Source organism: Apium graveolens, unplaced genomic scaffold (assembly GCF_009905375.1).
Source record: "Apium graveolens cultivar Ventura unplaced genomic scaffold, ASM990537v1 ctg7931, whole genome shotgun sequence".
NCBI lineage: Eukaryota > Viridiplantae > Streptophyta > Magnoliopsida > Apiales > Apiaceae > Apium > Apium graveolens.
Window position 1 is genome coordinate 15582 of NW_027420750.1, and position 18857 is coordinate 34438.

An 18857-nucleotide genomic window follows, 5' to 3' on the forward strand; every position below is an offset into this window, starting at 1 on the left:
TTATTTGAGTAGTAGTGTAACCATGTCAAGATTGTAAACGCTTATTTAGTGAATTGTAACTATCTATTTCAATCTCCAATTTATTATTAAGATGTATTTTAATAAATCTAAAAATATATTTGTGATTGGATACTAAGTATTATGTTATTAACATGTCTTAAATTTCAATCATCATATCAACCGGTAAAATATAATATGTTCGACTACTCATTAACTAATTTATTTTAATTCAAGTATGATATAATGTAAATAATCGTGTTTCGATGTATAAATAATGTAAAATTTGACTATATTATTCGTAATATTAGATACCTGAAAAATATACGATTCGTTCAAAACCCGACGGATTTGCATTGTGATAAACCGGAAATATTGGGATTTGGATTTCACAATACATGATCCGTTACCATCCCTAAACCCAATCAAACCTACTCACCCTCTTTTCGTCAATTAAACCGAAAAAATACCAAAATTTAATACTACAAAATTATCACCCAAAATTTGTATTCAAATAGTTTATAATCTTAAACAATTGCCCTAAAATCAAAAAATATAAAATTCATTTAAACCGGCTGTTAGTCCTATATGGCACACATGTAGAAAAATGTCTAAAATAGCACGACATGTAAAAATAGTCCAAAATAGTAGCGGTTAGCTAAAACACTAAATTGCGTAGCGTTTTGGTCGTTATTAATACTATTTTTTCACTTAGCTAAAACACTAAATTGCATAGCGATTTGATCGTTATTAATACTATTTTTTTCCTTTTGTGTCCATGACGCTAGATGAACTCGTGTTTGAGGTTTTTAAATTTTTTGTCATGGTAAAACGTTAATTTAGTTAGATCGCTTTAAGTAACGTTTTGCACAATTTTTTCTAGTTAGCTTGTTGTGTTTTTTACTCAGTTTTAATATTTTTAAAATCCAAACCGGACATTTTTGAACGCTAAAAAAATTAAAAATTGTTAAATTAGAGATCGATTCCTAAAACTCCGAACCCTAAATCGGTGCACTTTTTATTGATTTCTTTTTTTAATATTTCTAAAATCTAAAAGAGAATTGATAAACTTTAAAATGTTAAATATTGTTAAATTAACTGTGTATATTATTCAAATTATTTTTTGGATATTTAATTAATTCTTTAATTAAAAATCATGCGACATTTACAATAATAATCAAAATTGAAAAATACGTATTAAGATAAATCAAAGCATAGTCTTCTTCGGAAAACTACGATCGTTGATCAGATCTTTAACCGTTGTAAATTCCTCGCTCGCATTTTCGAAATATACAACATTTTTAGAGACACAATCTAACAATTTGTTGGAATTGTAAAAACACATAAATCTGAAGTGTCCAAACGCATTCGAACAACTGACGTGATTCGATGTGACCCCTATCAATGAACTAATATACGAAATTTCGGAGATATATGATCCCGAATAACAAAGCAAACAAACTAAACTCTCACGATGAGAGAAAACAAAACACAAAAAATGGTTAGGAAAACTCAGATAAATACGAAAACTCTTAATTGAAGAGAGATATTTATTTGAAATCAACAAAAACTAGGAAAAAATGATCAAAATGCGGCTTATTATTAACCAACCGAAAAACAAGAGTTCAGGTTTCGAGAAAGAGATAGAGAGGAGGGGCAACTATTTTTTAAATATTTTCAATACCCAAAGTGAATTTTTGAACCCCAAAAAAATATTAAACTAAAACGTAATATTAAGTGATATTTTCGACTCAGAAATGACACATAATAAAAATTAAAATAATAATAAAATACTAAAACGTTACATGATAGTAGCGTGGTGGACTTAATTATTAATTAAATAGGGTGGAGGGGGCAAAGTGAGAAAAAAAGTAGCATTTTTGCTTGTTTTTAAAACTTTGCGCTCAATCTTGTTTTGGAATGCTATTTTGAATTTTATTTTGTTTGTGCCATTTTATCTCCGAAATATGTTATTTAGGGATCGTTGGGTTCAAATATTTCAAATATCATGTATGAGGTTTGTTTATCGCAATTCTTACTTAATGGTTGTTTGAAAATTTTATTTTCTCTACACCCATATCTAAATTCATCAAAAGTAAAATTTTGATAAATAATGAGGAATTGAGTATGAAACATGACAATGATATATCGACTAATATAATTTACGTGTAATTTTATAATACCAAAATTAAGTTATTAGCTCAAAAATATAAAAAATATTAAATATATTATTGTTTGAATTATTTAAAATTATAAATTTAAAAATATTTTAAATTACTCATATAAATTCGAACAATTAACCAAACATGATATTAATACCATATCAATTCCAGCAATCAACCAAATATACATGATATCATACAGTTTTTAAGTCCGGTTAAAATCTGATTATTCTAATATAATTTTCTATATATTTATGTATTTACATTTACTAATATAAATAATATTTTAAAGATATATATTTTTACATATTCGTGACTCATATATTATTTATATACTTTATTATTATTGATGAAAAAAGATATTATAAGTACAATATATAAATTTGGATAACATATATAAAATGTATTATTTTATAAACATGTTCATTTTTGTCCCACAATAAAACATATAAATTAATACATTTTTACAATAATTTAGTTGTTAATCTATATAATCTTAAAATCTCTAATAAAATTTGATCCGATCGCCCAAAAAACCGGTGAAGTCCGCTCAAGAATCTAAACAGGTTTGAAATTTTTCGAAATTCACAACCCGGCCCGATCAAGATCCAAGCCCGAAAAGCGAGGAACCGGTCCAAGTCCAAGCCCGGGTCTTCTGTGCATCTGACTGGTATCTCAGATGTGTAGCATACACAATTTCATCTAATCATGGCTTTGGAGGTGAAATCGAGTTGCTGTCTCATAATATTCAATCTCTCAATCGCCCCTTTTTATTAAATATAAGGTGTCAATTTCGAGACTCTATTCAATTATGTTTTTATTTATTTAATTCTTCATTTTTATTTGAATTTCTGAAATACTCGCATAAACAATGTAGAAAGTGCTCCTTAAATTTTGCTCCTGTCCACGTGTAGTTTCCAGGTAATTCTTCATTTAATTGCGATTTAATTAATTGAATGCGATCATCATATATACATGTACGTTGTTTTATTGACTGCCATCTTACTGTTTTGTTTTGTTGCGCTTGAGTATGTTCATTCGATATGGATTTATTGCTCTATTTATCGTTGTTAGTTGTACTCGAAGAATTTAGTGTTTGATCTGATCATCTATGTATGTTCATAGCTACATGCAATTCCACACACACACTCACACACACATTATCTGGACATTAGGCCAAGTAAAAGAACAGATCAGTACCTAATAAGGAAAGTGGTTTAGTTAATATATATGCTTTGCTTACTGCTATGCATATTTCAGGTTTATTCATGGCAATTAATAAAAAGATGAAAATTGGTCGATTGGAGTCCCTATTACCGGCATCCTTTGGTGGTTTATCATGGGACCAATTTGTTTGGGCCTTGCCTGTCTTTATTTAGGATTAGATGGTGAAGTGTTAAAGGCAGCAATAATCCACACTGACTATTTCGTAATGATACGTATAAACTATAAACTCAGTGTTAACGAATTGATTTTGTTCAATGGCGATCTAACTACATATATATATTGTGAATGTTCTTTCAGGCGACACTTCCTCCAACATACTTATCTTTCTATTATGCTCAAGAATATAGACTAGATATCGATTGCATTAGCCATGGGTAATTATTGTTTTTGCCACTAAAATTATACGTATAAACTATAAACTCAGTGTTAACAAATTGATAAAATTGATTTTGTTCAATGGCGATCTAACTACGTATATAGTAAATGTTATTTCAGGCGACGCGACACTTCCTCCAGCATACTTATCTTTCTATTATGCTCAAGAATATAGACTAGATATCGATTGCATTAGCCATGGGTAATTACTGTTTTTGTCACTGAAACTCTTTCCTGTATTTAGATATCTCAAACTTATACTACTTAAAACCCAAGTAATACATTAATATATATATATATTAATATAAATTTGTGTTTGATCTGATATTGTTCTATTGGTTTAACTGCTATTTTTTATTTATACGCACAGCGTGATTTTGTAATTAATTGAATGTTATGGGGGAGCAATTTATGTTTTATCGGCTTGAACATTTTTACTTTATTTAGTTCAATTGAATATTAATGAGTCGAATCTGTAGTTGAATAAATTAATGAGTCAAGTAGAATATTTAGACTAGAGCTTGAGAAACCTTATTCGAAAGAGAATAGAATTAGCCGCTTAGTTTTATTAATATATATTACCAGTTTTGTATATGATTATGGCCGAAACTCATATATTCTTAAGGGGCAATCCACCTCTATAAATGATAAATTTTCTCATGTATCATATTTTCAATTGTACTAGATCATCTGGGATGATTAATAATCGATTGAGCCTAATATGGAAGATGCACAGTGGTGATACTTAGTGCTTTGTTAAGTGGTTGCAGAAAAAAATATATTTTATAATTTCTATTTAAGACGAAATATTCACAAAAATAAGTATGACTACGTAAATATGTTAGATTAAAACCATAGTCTTTAAAAAGGCCACACCAAGTCTGTTTCTAAAGTTTGTTTTCATATATTCTGATTGGCTAGGCTTATACTCGTGACTTGGAAGCGAAACTGAACGTGTTACAAGAAGAGAATGCACGTCTGCAACAAGCTTTGGTAAGTAGGACACTGGCTACAACTTTGTTTTGTAAAACCAATCTGCATGTTTAGTATTAGTTCTCTTTTTGACTAGTGCATACATAAACAAGAAGCAACAACGAGGATAAAGCAGCAGGCATGTTGACCACGTACTAATCATTTCATATATCAATGCAATACGCACATACTCTGTAATTTTGCAGACAATGGAATTTTCCCGAATCAAGTTCATAAATAATTTCTTTCATTTTTTTTCTTATAATCCCCATCAGAAAGTGAGGCAACTTGATATTCCTAAATATAATTACAACTTGCAGATTAGTACATAGTGATGATATGCATATGAAAAACATTATTGCTTTTGAAGATTCAGTTATTAGAACAACGGGTAATGTGAATTTTTACATTAGATAAGCTATGGAAACCTATGTAACCTGATGCAAATTGCTCAAAAATTCTATGATAATAGTAAAAGAATCAACACATGGAAGTAAGTAATTTGAAGATTATATCTAAATGTTCATAACTACATAAAGAATGGAAATTATTAATACTATAGAGGGCTATATATCATTAATGTTATACAGGCTGAAAGTCAAGATGGATTATCATTATTAAACAAACCTTACCAGTAACTTTCTTATCTTCAACAGGTAGAATCGCAGGATACACTTGCCCTTTAATGCTAAACCTATGACTAAATGGAACAAAGATAAATTGAAGCCGTAATCAGTTAGACTAGTTAGAGATGTATACCTAACTGAAAGCCCTAAAATGGAAACTTAAATCTAATCACCTGCAAAATTAAAACAGTATAAATAAATTGAGAGTAGAAAATCAAATTCAAGAAAAGGAGTTTTTAATTAATAGTTTATAATTTCAGTTTACAATTTGATTTTTGTTGAGAGCGAGTATAGTGTTTGTACTTTGTACTGCATCATTTGTACTGCATTACTTGATATATGGTCTTGAAACTGTATTATTTATAATGCATTATTTGAACTGTAGATATGCGTAGATGTGGGTAGATGATGGAGGGATGGGAAAAATGAATGGGGGATGGAAGACAATAAAGTCAACCACCACAAGTAGAACTGTAGATATGCGTAGTGTATAAAGAAGAAATCTACAGTGGATACCGTCCACATTCATTTTTGGTTATAAGTAATACTTGGAAATAAATGTCAATAAGGAAAATATTACAGGAAATAGAACATTGAAACATGATAGGAGCATATATAACCTAATAAAAATTTTAGCTCTGTTTCTGGCCCCCAAACTCTACCTATTATATTCAATGAATTTAAATTAAAAAAATGTCGTGTCCCCATATTTGTGCCAACTGCCAAATGGTGTTGCCAGGTTCTAAGTCTTTCAAAGTGCCAAATCTGATACTTGGATATATTTGAATCTCCGTACCCGAGTCCAATTATTTAAAGCAGCTGCACCTACTGGATCTGGTAATTCCCAGAATAATATGGGTGCAGAAAGCAAATATAAAGATAATTACTCTAGTCCCTTAATATCTCTCTAAAGCCCCCTATTAATCTTTTGCATATATAGTAGAGAACTTAGTTCTTTCCTCTTCGGTAATTGTTCATATTCCCAATTGAATACTTTCCGCTTCAGTAATTGTTCAGATTCCTTATTGGCCCATATGATTTATAGATATATAGTCTTATTTAGTTATTTTTCCACGACTGTTGATGAAATTTACCTTGGTGGATGAATGAGGTCTCAAATATAATGTCTTGATAACTTCTAATCAGGGTCTTCATTTTGACCTTCTAGTCTTCTGTTGTAGAGAACAAGGAATTATTAGATGTGTACAGGCTCCTTTATTTCTTCCCCTTCTATAAATCTTAGTACCTTATTCTTACCAACCTCACAGCTCCACTTCTGCTTATATTTGATGTTTTTGGATTCGACTCATAAGCTGTAATCCGATTTCTGACACAATACACCAGCATCGCAAAAGATTTATATTTCTCATTACACAAATACATGAATCACTATTTTCTTTCGGTAAAACGCAGAACATACATAAAAATCTTTTAAGAGAATAATACCCAATATTCGATGTTCCGATCAAGAGTTTAGGCAAACTAATTTGACTCATCTAACTTTGGATGACAAATTATATTGAAACTTTTCCACAATTATGTTTCTCAAAACATACACCACTTCTCCCTGTTGTGTGGTACAACAATTAAAGTGTACAACATGTAGACTTTCTTGCACTACTACTGCCTCTTGTGCCCTCTGGCATTGAAGTGTATAATGGTTATGTGCAGACTTTCTTGCTGGTAATTGCAATCTATGTAGTTAATTAGGTTGTAGTCTTAAGTTGTTTTTTTTTGCTGTTTAAGTGCTTCTATTGACAACTTGCTCTTTGAAATATCTCTGTAAGTGATCCATGATAGAATTTTCTTGAGAATATAATTTCTGGGTTGTGGTGCATTACAGAATGACCAAAAAATGTACTTTAGAAACTATAAACAAAAGGGCGGAGAATAGTTTTAAGTTTAAAATGTGCCTTATGTATTTGTTAATGTATTTGTTGAGTGAGTGATTGAGTAATCAAGTTATGCTGCTTAATATACAATACCGGGCGTAATCTTAATTATATTCCTAAATGTTTTCTGAAGGTTCCCAGGCCTTATAATGCAAGCGAGGAGGAATCTCTGTTTGTTTTCCCAAGGTATATACCAATTATCGTTATATTCACGTTGCAGTCTTTTTATTTGAAATCATAGTACCGATAACTTGATGCAGGTTTTAAAATTTTCTCTAGTTTTGCTCCTCCGCTTCAGTTGAAGCAAATGGTCATGCAAGAAACGAAGGATGGAGAGTTGATCATAATCCTCCTCCCAAGAAACAGAAGGATTACCGCAAAAGACTTCAGAGGAAGATTTAAAGCAGTGGCCCTACAGGTTAACTTTTGATGTATTTTCCTATTAATTTACATGACAAGTATATCCTAGTTACGCACGGTTTATTTAAAAGTACTTTTTTGCAGATATATTGTTTTTTTCCCTTTACCAACACGGCCTTAATCGTATTTAAAAATAAATAAATTATATGACAGCAAAAGATAGTGATTGTGTTGCAAGTTTCCAAATGCTATATGCTGATTGGATCCATGGACGCCTCCACATGTTTGATAACTTTGAGATGATATGAACCTATGGTTATAGAAACATTTCGTACTTGGTGAAGTTGTATTATCTCTTTTGTAGTTTGCCTGTGTATATGTTTTCACATCTAAGATCATATTTGTAGGTATAGAAATGGCAGGACAGTAAAAATTGTAGGCAAATGGTTTCTTGGGTACATGAATGTTGGTGATTATTATCAATCCACATATATTAATATGAATTTGTTGACAGCTTTCTTTCTTTGTCTTCCATAGTTATGAGTTTCGACTTAGGGTTTCTCTTTCATCTTGTGGGAATCTCAACATGATATCGCACATCCGGAACATTGACAGCAGCCTTTAGTTTCTCATTTGGCTACCATACATATTTGTCTGTTTCGGATATCTGGTATGCACTGACATTTTTGAACCTAAATACTCTGTCACTGGTTGTAATGTGTTGTGACATGAAATAAAACAAAGATCATAGAAACAGGACTGGGCTAAGTTGGCAGTGACATTTAAGTACCTATTAAAACCTCTGCTATTTGTAAATGGTTGACGTTTTCGTGCTATGTATGTATGTCATTTAGTAATCTTTTGCATATCACCAAAATGGTGCTACTGAGTACAATGCTACATTTTCAACTCCCTCTCACTGTTAGTTTCTAAGGGAATATATTACTTACTTAAAAGTAGAAGAGGCTTATGCTAAACGCTGCTTTAATATTCTTTGAAAGCATTTCATTTGTTTTAAGTAGGTGAAATAAAGTTAAGTGCGTTTACCTTTTATCAACACAATATGAGAGAAAAATGATCATACTGACACGTGTAAATTACTGCCACATTTTAGTACATGCACAATACATTTAAGTTATAGTTGAAACACATGTGTGCGTTATGTTTTACATAAGTGACACTTGAAGGCTTTTCAGATGTGCCATTTAGACACTTCTCCTTCTCAATGTTATTTTGATCATTTGCCACATAATAATAAAGGAGAAGGAATGTAGACTTTGCGATCTTGTTGCTTAATTAGATTTCTTGATATATGAAGGCTTGCCGAAGTGAAATTTACAGTATTTAGCTCGTCCTCTTTTGTTTCTGCTAAATTCATATGGTTTTACAGTGAAGTGAGGATAGAAGGTTTGGAAACATTGGATTATCTAGACAACCTGTCTGATCGAAAATGCTTCACTGAACAAGGAGATGCAATTACTTTTGAATCTGAGGTATAGTCTTATGTGTGGTTCCCTAGTACTTAGTTTTTTACTTCAATAGTGCACAATAAATGAGCATAGCTGTCATCATCTCCCGTTTAGCGACACTCTTCTTCGAATTAAGGGATGTAAAAACTTAATTATGAACTAAGATTAGTGGAGGAGAATATGTGCAGTAAACCTCCTCATAAAACGTATATCAATTTTAGATATATAGAAGGGAGGAATATGAAATTTCCGGACTCTATTCACTTATACAATCTTGATTATCTATGTGTGTGTGTATACTGTGTGTGTATACATATGATTGTGGCACAGTTAGACCATTTGACTGAATTATTTTACTATCTTTAAGTTTGTTCTGTGATTTTTTTAATTTTATTATCGAACTGCTACTTCTACTTCATAAATTTCTGAAATACTTGCAGAAATAATGAAGAAAATGCTCCATGAATCCCCTCCCCCGTTGACATATAGTTTCCAGGTAATTGTCCATTCTTTTTAAATTAATGCAAGATTTGTAATATTTGTTGTTATTTTTTTAGATATTATTATTTGCTATTATTTTATTTTTATTATGAATTCATGCAACTAAAATCAATAGATTTTTTGCAAAAAAAAATAGATAAGTCCCACTAGAATTGAAATACTACCCAACATAATACCTATGTGATCAGTGCAACCATATTGAGAGGTTAAGATAGTGTCTTACCCATCATCGAGACGCATAAATCACATTTGGTTGATGCAAAAGTAGTTAATTTTTACCTTTTAAGTATTCACATTTGGAGTTATAAATCTCATATGGATACTCTGAATACCATATTTATCATTTTGTCATTTGTACCTTTGAGGTATCAATTTTTTTGGGTACGTATTCCAAATTACTCCATTGGAGACCGGTCACAACTCATTCTGAATGGTTTACATAGTTAATGTTTGTTAGATCTTTTACCGACAATATTAAATCATACATATTTTACTTATTCATTGAAGTGGTGTGCATGACTGTAACATGAGAAGGTCTAGTAATAAGTTCCTTAAGGTTAATATTATTGATCTTGTTATATACTTGTTTCTTATAATTTTCTGAACCAGTGTCCTGGTTTTCAGCGTTGCTTGAGGAAGCTGTTGCAGGCCATCTAAAGCCATAGCATCTGACCGTGATTGGCTCAGATGAAGCCTCAAAATATTATTCCTGCGGATTCTTCTTCAATGTCCATCCAATTATTTAGAGCAGCTGCAACCTACTAGATGCGGTAATGCCCAGAAACATGGGTGCAGAAAGTAAAAGGTGCAGATAATACTTTAGTCTCTTCATTTTTTTCAAAGTCCCCGTTTATTATCTTTTTGCGTATATAGTTGATAAATACTTGGTATTCCTTCCTTTCCTCTGCGGTAATTGTTCGTATTCCCAATTGAATACCGCTTTGGAGATTGTTCAGATTCCAAATTGGCATAGAATTTGTAGATATATAAAGTCTTACTTTTTCACAACTGTTGAAAGAATTTACTTTACTGGATATGTGAGGTCTTCTGTTGTAGCCAAAGAAATATTAAATGTGTACAGGCTCCTTCATTTTCCTAGTCCAGATACCATGACTAAAGTTCATTTAATTTTATCTGAACAACAGATAGTAAGATTGCAGTTTTCCAGTGTACTGGGCCTAGTTCTCACTTTCTTCCATTGTAAAAGGTTAACGTTCCCATTGGGTACAAAACTGGTCTCATAAGTTTCTGTAGCAAAACTTATGTTATTCCATGTGACCACATATTCTCATAAGCCTTAACTTCTTTTTTCTCTTAACTTCTTATAGCAGATATAGACGCTATTCTATCCCCTGATAATGGCCGTACAGTATTTTCAGAGTAAACTTTCTTGTCGAATATGGACTTAGAGAGTATTTGTTTAATATGAAATTAAACTAATAGCGCCATAAATTAAATAGGGATTAATGCCTGGCTTAAAGAAAAAAGTGCTTATCCATGATATATGTCCAAACTGCATATGTATATGCATATTAAATGAACACAAGTATGTTAAACGTAATAAAAGGGAGCAAGGTCGTCTTTCATTTCGCTTGGTTATAGATTACTTGTATTGCCATATTAGTTTTAGTTGGTCTCTGTGATGAGGGAAGATAAAGTGAAAACTCATTTGATGAAGTATTGGATCATATATACACCACCTGATTATAGCATGTGCTTGATTATAATGATCTTTTCTTTTTTACTACAGAGTGGTATAATCCCTATTTTTTGTGGGGAATGTTTCGACGTTGTCATGGAAAGCTTAGAAGTGCAATCGAAGGAAAGGTAGTTGAAGACGTGAATATTGACGATGATGTCGACATACTAGGCGGGGGACTTTTGGGACCGGTTTATGTATTATTCCAAAGCAGTCATCAATTCTAATTCTGCTAGAATTCTTAGAGATTGAACTAAATTATTTTGCGGATTCGTAGAGATTTTGACATAGACGATATTCCTTCTGAACCTACGTCAAATTCCAATTCTGCTGAAGTTCGTAGAATTTATTCTTACCTGAACGGCGTTTTACCTGACCAAGTAAAAGTCTTCAACTCACTAATCAACAATCCTATTGACAATTAAAAGTCAAGAAAGTTAACAAGATTTAAAAACCCAACCTGCAGTCAGATTATGTACCTTGTTCAAGTATAATGTTTTCTTTCACATTCCTAAAGTACAAATTGCTTCTCATAATGTAAAGATAATAATAACACCAAGTATATTTGTTGTTAGCCCTATATGGTACATGCGTAGAAAAATGTCTAAAATGGCACGCATGTAAAAACAGCCCAAAATAGTATGTAGAAACGCAGAAAATGGTAATGTTTAGCTAAAACACTAAATTGCTTAGCGTGTTGGTTGTTAATACTATTTTTTTTTTTTTTGTCCATGACGCTAGATGAACTTGGTTTGAGGTTTTTAATTTTTTTTTGTTATGCTAAACGTTACTTAAGTTAGATCGCTTTAAGTAACGCTTTCCCCAATTTTTTCTAATTGGATTGTTGTGCATTTTACTAAGTTTTAATATTTTTAAAATTTTAACGGGGCATTTTGAACCCTACAAAATTAAAAACTGCTAAATTAGATATTAGAATTTTAATTGGAGTTTGATTTCTAAAATCCTGAATTCTATATCATGTACCAATTATTAATTTATTATTTTAATATTTCAAAAATCTAAATGGAAGTTGTTGAACTTTAGGAGCCCGTAAGGTTTATCTAGTGCGCACCCGATGGGTAGCGGCCGCCGGTTACCTACGTTAAAAAAAATGTTCAAGATTGTTAAATTAGCTGTCATTTATTAAAAAAAATTGGATATTCAATTAGTTTATTAATTAAAATCCAAAAAAAATTATTAATAATTAAAACTGAATAAATACGTATCAAGATAAATCAAATCATAGTCTTTTTGAACAAAACTACGATCGTTGATCGGATCTTTCACTGTTGTATATTTCTCGCTCGCAGTTGACATATACATCATTTTATAAAGACAATCCAACAATCTGTTGAAATTGTGAGAACACAGAAATTTGACGTGTCGAAACGCATTCGAACAATTAATAATAGTCGTAATCTGATAGGACCCCTATCAATGAACCAATATACGAAATTTTGTAGATGTACGATTCCAGAGAACAAAACAAACAAACTAAACTCTCACAATGAGAGAGAACAAAACACAATATATAGTTAAGAAAACCTATACATAGAACTAAAACTCTTAATGAAGAGATAGATTTATTTGAAGTAAATAAAAATTAGGAAAAATTATCAAAACAGTGTTTATCATTAACCAATCGAAAAAATAAGAATTAAGATTTTGCGAAGAGAGAGATAGGAGGGCAACTAGTTTTTAAATATTTCTAATATCCAAAGTGAATTATTGAACCTAAAAAATTTATTAAATAAGGATACACCCCTAAGTTTATAAATATTAATTTAAAAATGACTATTGAAAAAATAATATTAAATGATATTTACAGCCGAAAAATAGCACACAATAAGAAATTTAAAATAATAATTAAATAATTTATATACTACGTGTAATTTTATAATACAAAATTAAGTTAGCAATTAAAAAATATAAAAAAAATATTAAATGTTTTATTATTTAAATTATTTAAAATTATAACCTTAAAATATTTAAAATTACTCATATAAATTGCAACAATCAACCAAACATGATATTAATATACTATCAATATCAATTATAGCAATCAACTAAACATACGTCATATGATATTAGTTTCATATATCGTTAACCCAATACCACCTTCCAAACCCTTGTCATTCCCCTAACAAGTGAAATGACCTCCTGAAGATAAACTCTTAATTAGCGCATGGTTGAATGTGTCGATTGATCCCTTGATCGGGGCGAATAAAAAGGTGAATTTTGGGATCAAATTTGTAACTATTGTGAATAAAGTAATCACGGTATTATCAAAAGAGGGGTAATATCTATCAAAAAAAGGTGGCAACGAATAAATGAAGGGCTTAGCAATATAGAACTCATGGTTATTATAACATGTTTCTATATGCTAAGCCCCTTCATTTATTCGTTGCCACCTTTTTTGATAGATATTACCCCTCTTTTGATAATACCGTGATTACTTTATTCACAATAGTTACAAATTTGATCCCAAAATTCACCTTTTTATTCGCCCCGATCAAGGGATCAATCGACACATTCAACCATGCGCTAATTAAGAGTTTATCTTCAGGAGGTCATTTCACTTGTTAGGGGAATGACAAGGGTTTGGAAGGTGGTATTGGGTTAACGATATATGAAACTAATATCATATGACGTATGTTTAGTTGATTGCTATAATTGATATTGATAGTATATTAATATCATGTTTGGTTGATTGTTGCAATTTATATGAGTAATTTTAAATATTTTTAAGGTTATAATTTTAAATAATTTAAATAATAAAACATTTAATATTTTTTTTATATTTTTTAATTGCTAACTTAATTTTGTATTATAAAATTACACGTAGTATATATAAATTATTATAATATATTTTAAATTTCTTATTGTGTGCTATTTTTCGGCTGTAAATATCATTTATATTATTTTTTCAATAGTCATTTTTAAATTAATATTTATAAACTTAGGGGTGTATCCTTATTTAATAAATTTTTTAGGTTCAATAATTCACTTTGGATATTAGAAATATTTAAAAACTAGTTGCCCTCCTATCTCTCTCTTTCGCAAAATCTTAATTCTTATTTTTTCGATTGGTTAATGATAAACACTGTTTTGATAATTTTTCCTAATTTTTATTTACTTCAAATAAATCTATCTCTTCATTAAGAGTTTTAGTTCTATGTATAGGTTTTCTTAACTATATATTGTGTTTGTTCTCTCTCATTGTGAGAGTTTAGTTTGTTTGTTTTGTTCTCTGGAATCGTACATCTACAAAATTTCGTATATTGGTTCATTGATAGGGGTCCTATCAGATTACGACTATTATTAATTGTTCGAATGCGTTTCGACACGTCAAATTTCTGTGTTCTCACAATTTCAACAGATTGTTGGATTGTCTTTATAAAATGATGTATATGTCAACAATGCGAGCGAGAAATATACAACAGTGAAAGATCCGATCAACGATCGTAGTTTTGTTCAAAAAGACTATGATTTGATTTATCTTGATACGTATTTATTCAGTTTTAATTATTATTATAATTTTTTTTGGATTTTAATTAATAAACTAATTGAATATCCAATTTTTTTTAATAAATGACAGCTAATTTAACAATCTTGAACATTTTTTTTAACGTAGGTAACCGGCGGCCGCTACCCATCGGGTGCGCACTAGATAAACCTTACGGGCTCCTAAAGTTCAACAACTTCCATTTAGATTTTTGAAATAAAATAATAAATTAATAATTGGTACATGATATAGAATTCAGGATTTTAGAAATCAAACTCCAATTAAAATTCTAATATCTAATTTAGCAGTTTTTAATTTTGTAGGGTTCAAAATGCCCCGTTAAAATTTTAAAAATATTAAAACTTAGTAAAATGCACAACAATCCAATTAGAAAAAATTGGGGAAAGCGTTACTTAAAGCGATCTAACTTAAGTGTTTAGCATAACAAAAAAAAATTAAAAACCTCAAACACAAGTTCATCTAGCGTCATGGACAAAAAAAGGAAAAAAATAGTATTAATAACAACCAACACGCTAAGCAATTTAGTGTTTTAGCTAAACATTACCATTTTCTGCGTTTCTACATACTATTTTGGGCTGTTTTTACATGCGTGCCATTTTAGACATTTTTCTACGCATGTACCATATAGGGCTAACAACAAATATACTTGGGTTATTATTATCTTTACATTATGAGAAGCAATTTGTACTTTAGGAATGTGAAAGAAAACATTATACTTGAACAAGGTACATAATCTGACTGCAGGTTGGGTTTTTAAATCTTGTTAACTTTCTTGACTTTTAATTGTCAATAGGATTGTTGATTAGTGAGTTGAAGACTTTTACTTGGTCAGGTAAAACGCCGTTCAGGTAAGAATAAATTCTACGAACTTCAGCAGAATTGGAATTTGACGTAGGTTCAGAAGGAATATCGTCTATGTCAAAATCTCTACGAATCCGCAAAATAACATTTAGTTCAATCTCTAAGAATTCTAGCAGAATTAGAATTGATGACTGCTTTGGAATAATATAAACCGGTCCCAAAAGTCCCCCGCCTAGTATGTCGACATCATCGTCAATATTCACGTCTTCAACTACCTTTCCTTCGATTGCACTTCTAAGCTTTCCATGACAACGTCGAAACATTCCCCACAAAAAATAGGGATTATACCACTCTGTAGTAAAAAAGAAAAGATCATTATAATCAAGCACATGCTATAATCAGGTGGTGTATATATGATCCAATACTTCATCAAATGAGTTTTCACTTTATCTTCCTCATCACAGAGCACAACTAAAAACTAATATGGCAATACAAGTAATACTAGAACCAAGCGAAATGAAAGACGACCTTGCTCCCTTTTATTACGTTTAACATACTTGTGTTCATTTAATATGCATATACATATGCAGTTTGGACATATATCATGGATAAGCACTTTTTTCTTTAAGCCAGGCATTAATCCCTATTAATTTATGGCGCTATTAGTTTAATTTCATAGTAAACAAATACTCTCTAAGTCCATATTCGACAAGAAAGTTTACTCTGAAAATACTGTACCGGCCATTATCAGGGGATAGAATAGCGTCTATATCTGCTATAAGAAGTTAAGAGACAAAAGAAGTTAAGGCTTATTGAGAATATGTGGTCACATGGAATAACATAAGTTTTGCTACAGAAACTTATGAGACCAGTTTGTACCCAATGGGAACGTTAACCTTTTACAATGGAAGAAAAGTGAGAAACTAGGCCCAGTACACTGGAAAACTGCAATCTTACTATCTGTTGTTCAGATAAAATTAAATGAACTTTAGTCATGGTATCTGGACTAGGAAAATGAAGGAGCCTGTACACATTTAATATTTCTTGGCTACAACAGAAAGACCTCAATATCCAGTAAAGTAAATTCTTTCAACAGTTGTGAAAAAAGTAAGACTTTATATATCTACAAATTCTATGCCAATTTGGAATCTGAACAATCTCCAAAGCGGTATTCAATTGGGAATACGAACAATTACCGCAGAGGAAAGGAGGAATACCAAGTATTTATCAACTATATACGCAAAAAGATAATAACGTGGACTTTGAAAAAAATGAAGAGACTAAAGTATTATCTGCACCTTTTACTTTCTGTACCCATGTTTCTGGGCATTACCGCATCTAGTAGGTTGCAGCTGCTCTAAATAATTGGATGGACATTGAAGAAGAATCCGCAGGAATAATATTTTGAGGCTTCATCTGAGCCAATCACGGTCAGATGCTATGGCTTTAGATGGCCTGCAACAGCTTCCTCAAGCAACAGCTGAAAACCAGGACACTGGTTCAGAAAATTATAAGAAACAAGTATATAACAAGATCAATAATATTAACCTTAAGGAACTTATTACTAGACCTTCTCATGTTACAGTCATGCACACCACTTCAATGAATAAGTAAAATATGTATGATTTAATATTGTCGGTAAAAGATCTAACAAACATTAACTATGTAAACCATTCAGAATGAGTTGTGACCGGTCTCCAATGGAGTAATTTGGAATACGTACCCAAAAAAATTGATACCTCAAAGGTACAAATGACAAAATGATAAATATGGTATTCAGAGTATCCATATGAGATTTATAACTCCAAATGTGAATACTTAAAAGTAAAAATTAACTACTTTTGCATCAACCAAATGTGATTTATGCGTCTCGATGATGGGTAAGACACTATGTTTCTTAACCTCTCAATATGGTTGCACTGATCACATAGGTATTATGTTGGGTAGTATTTCAATTCTAGTGGGGACTTATCTATTTTTTTTGCAAAAAATCTATTGATTTTAGTTGCATGAATTTCTATAATAAAAATAAATAATAGCAAATAATAATATCTAAAAAAATAACAACAAATATTACAAATCTTGCATTAATTTAAAAAGAATGGACAATTACCTGGAAACTATATGTCAACGGGGAGGGGATTCATGGAGCATTTTCTTCATTATTTCTGCAAGTATTTCAGAAATTTATGAAGTAGAAGTAGCAGTTCGATAATAAAATTAAAAAAAATCACAGAACAAACTAAGATAGTAAAATAATTCAGTCAAATGGTCTAACTGTGCCACAATCATATGTATACACACAACAGTATACACACACACATAGATAATCAAGATTGTATAAGTGAATAGAGTCTGGAAATTTCATATTCCTCCCTTCTATATATCTCAAATTGATATACGTTTTATGAGGAGGTTTACTGCACATATTCTTCCTCCACTAATCTTAGTTCATAATTAAGTTTTTACATCCCTTAATTCGAAGAAGAGGTCGCTAAACGGGAGATGATGACAAGCTATGCTCATTTATTGTGCACTATTGAAGTAAAAAAACTAAGTACTAGGGAACCACACATAAGACTATACCTCAGATTCAAAAGTAATTGCATCTCCTTGTTCAGTGAAGCATTTTCGATCAGACAGGTTGTCTAGATAATCCAATGTTTCCAAACCTTCTATCCTCACTTCACTGTAAAACCATATGAATTTAGCAGAAACAAAAGAGGACGAGCTAAATACTGTAAATTTCACTTCGGCAAGCCTTCATATATCAAGAAATCTAATTAAGCAACAAGATCGCAAAGTCTACATTCCTTCTCCTTTATTATTATGTGGCAAATGATCAAAATAACATTGAGAAGGAGAAGTGTCTAAATGGCACATCTGAAAAGCCTTCAAGTGTCACTTATGTAAAACATAACGCACACATGTGTTTCAACTATAACTTAAATGTATTGTGCATGTACTAAAATGTGGCAGTATTTACACGTGTCAGTATGATCATTTTTTCTCTCATATTGTGTTGATAAAAGGTAAACGCACTTAACTTTATTTCACCTACTTAAAACAAATGAAATGCTTTCAAAGAATATTAAAACAGCTGTTTAGCATAAGCCTCTTCTACTTTTAAGTAAGTAATATATTCCCTTAGAAACTAACAGTGAGAGGGAGTGAAAATGTAGCATTGTACTCAGTAGCACCATTTTGGTGATATGCCAAAAGATACTAAATGACATACATACATAGCACG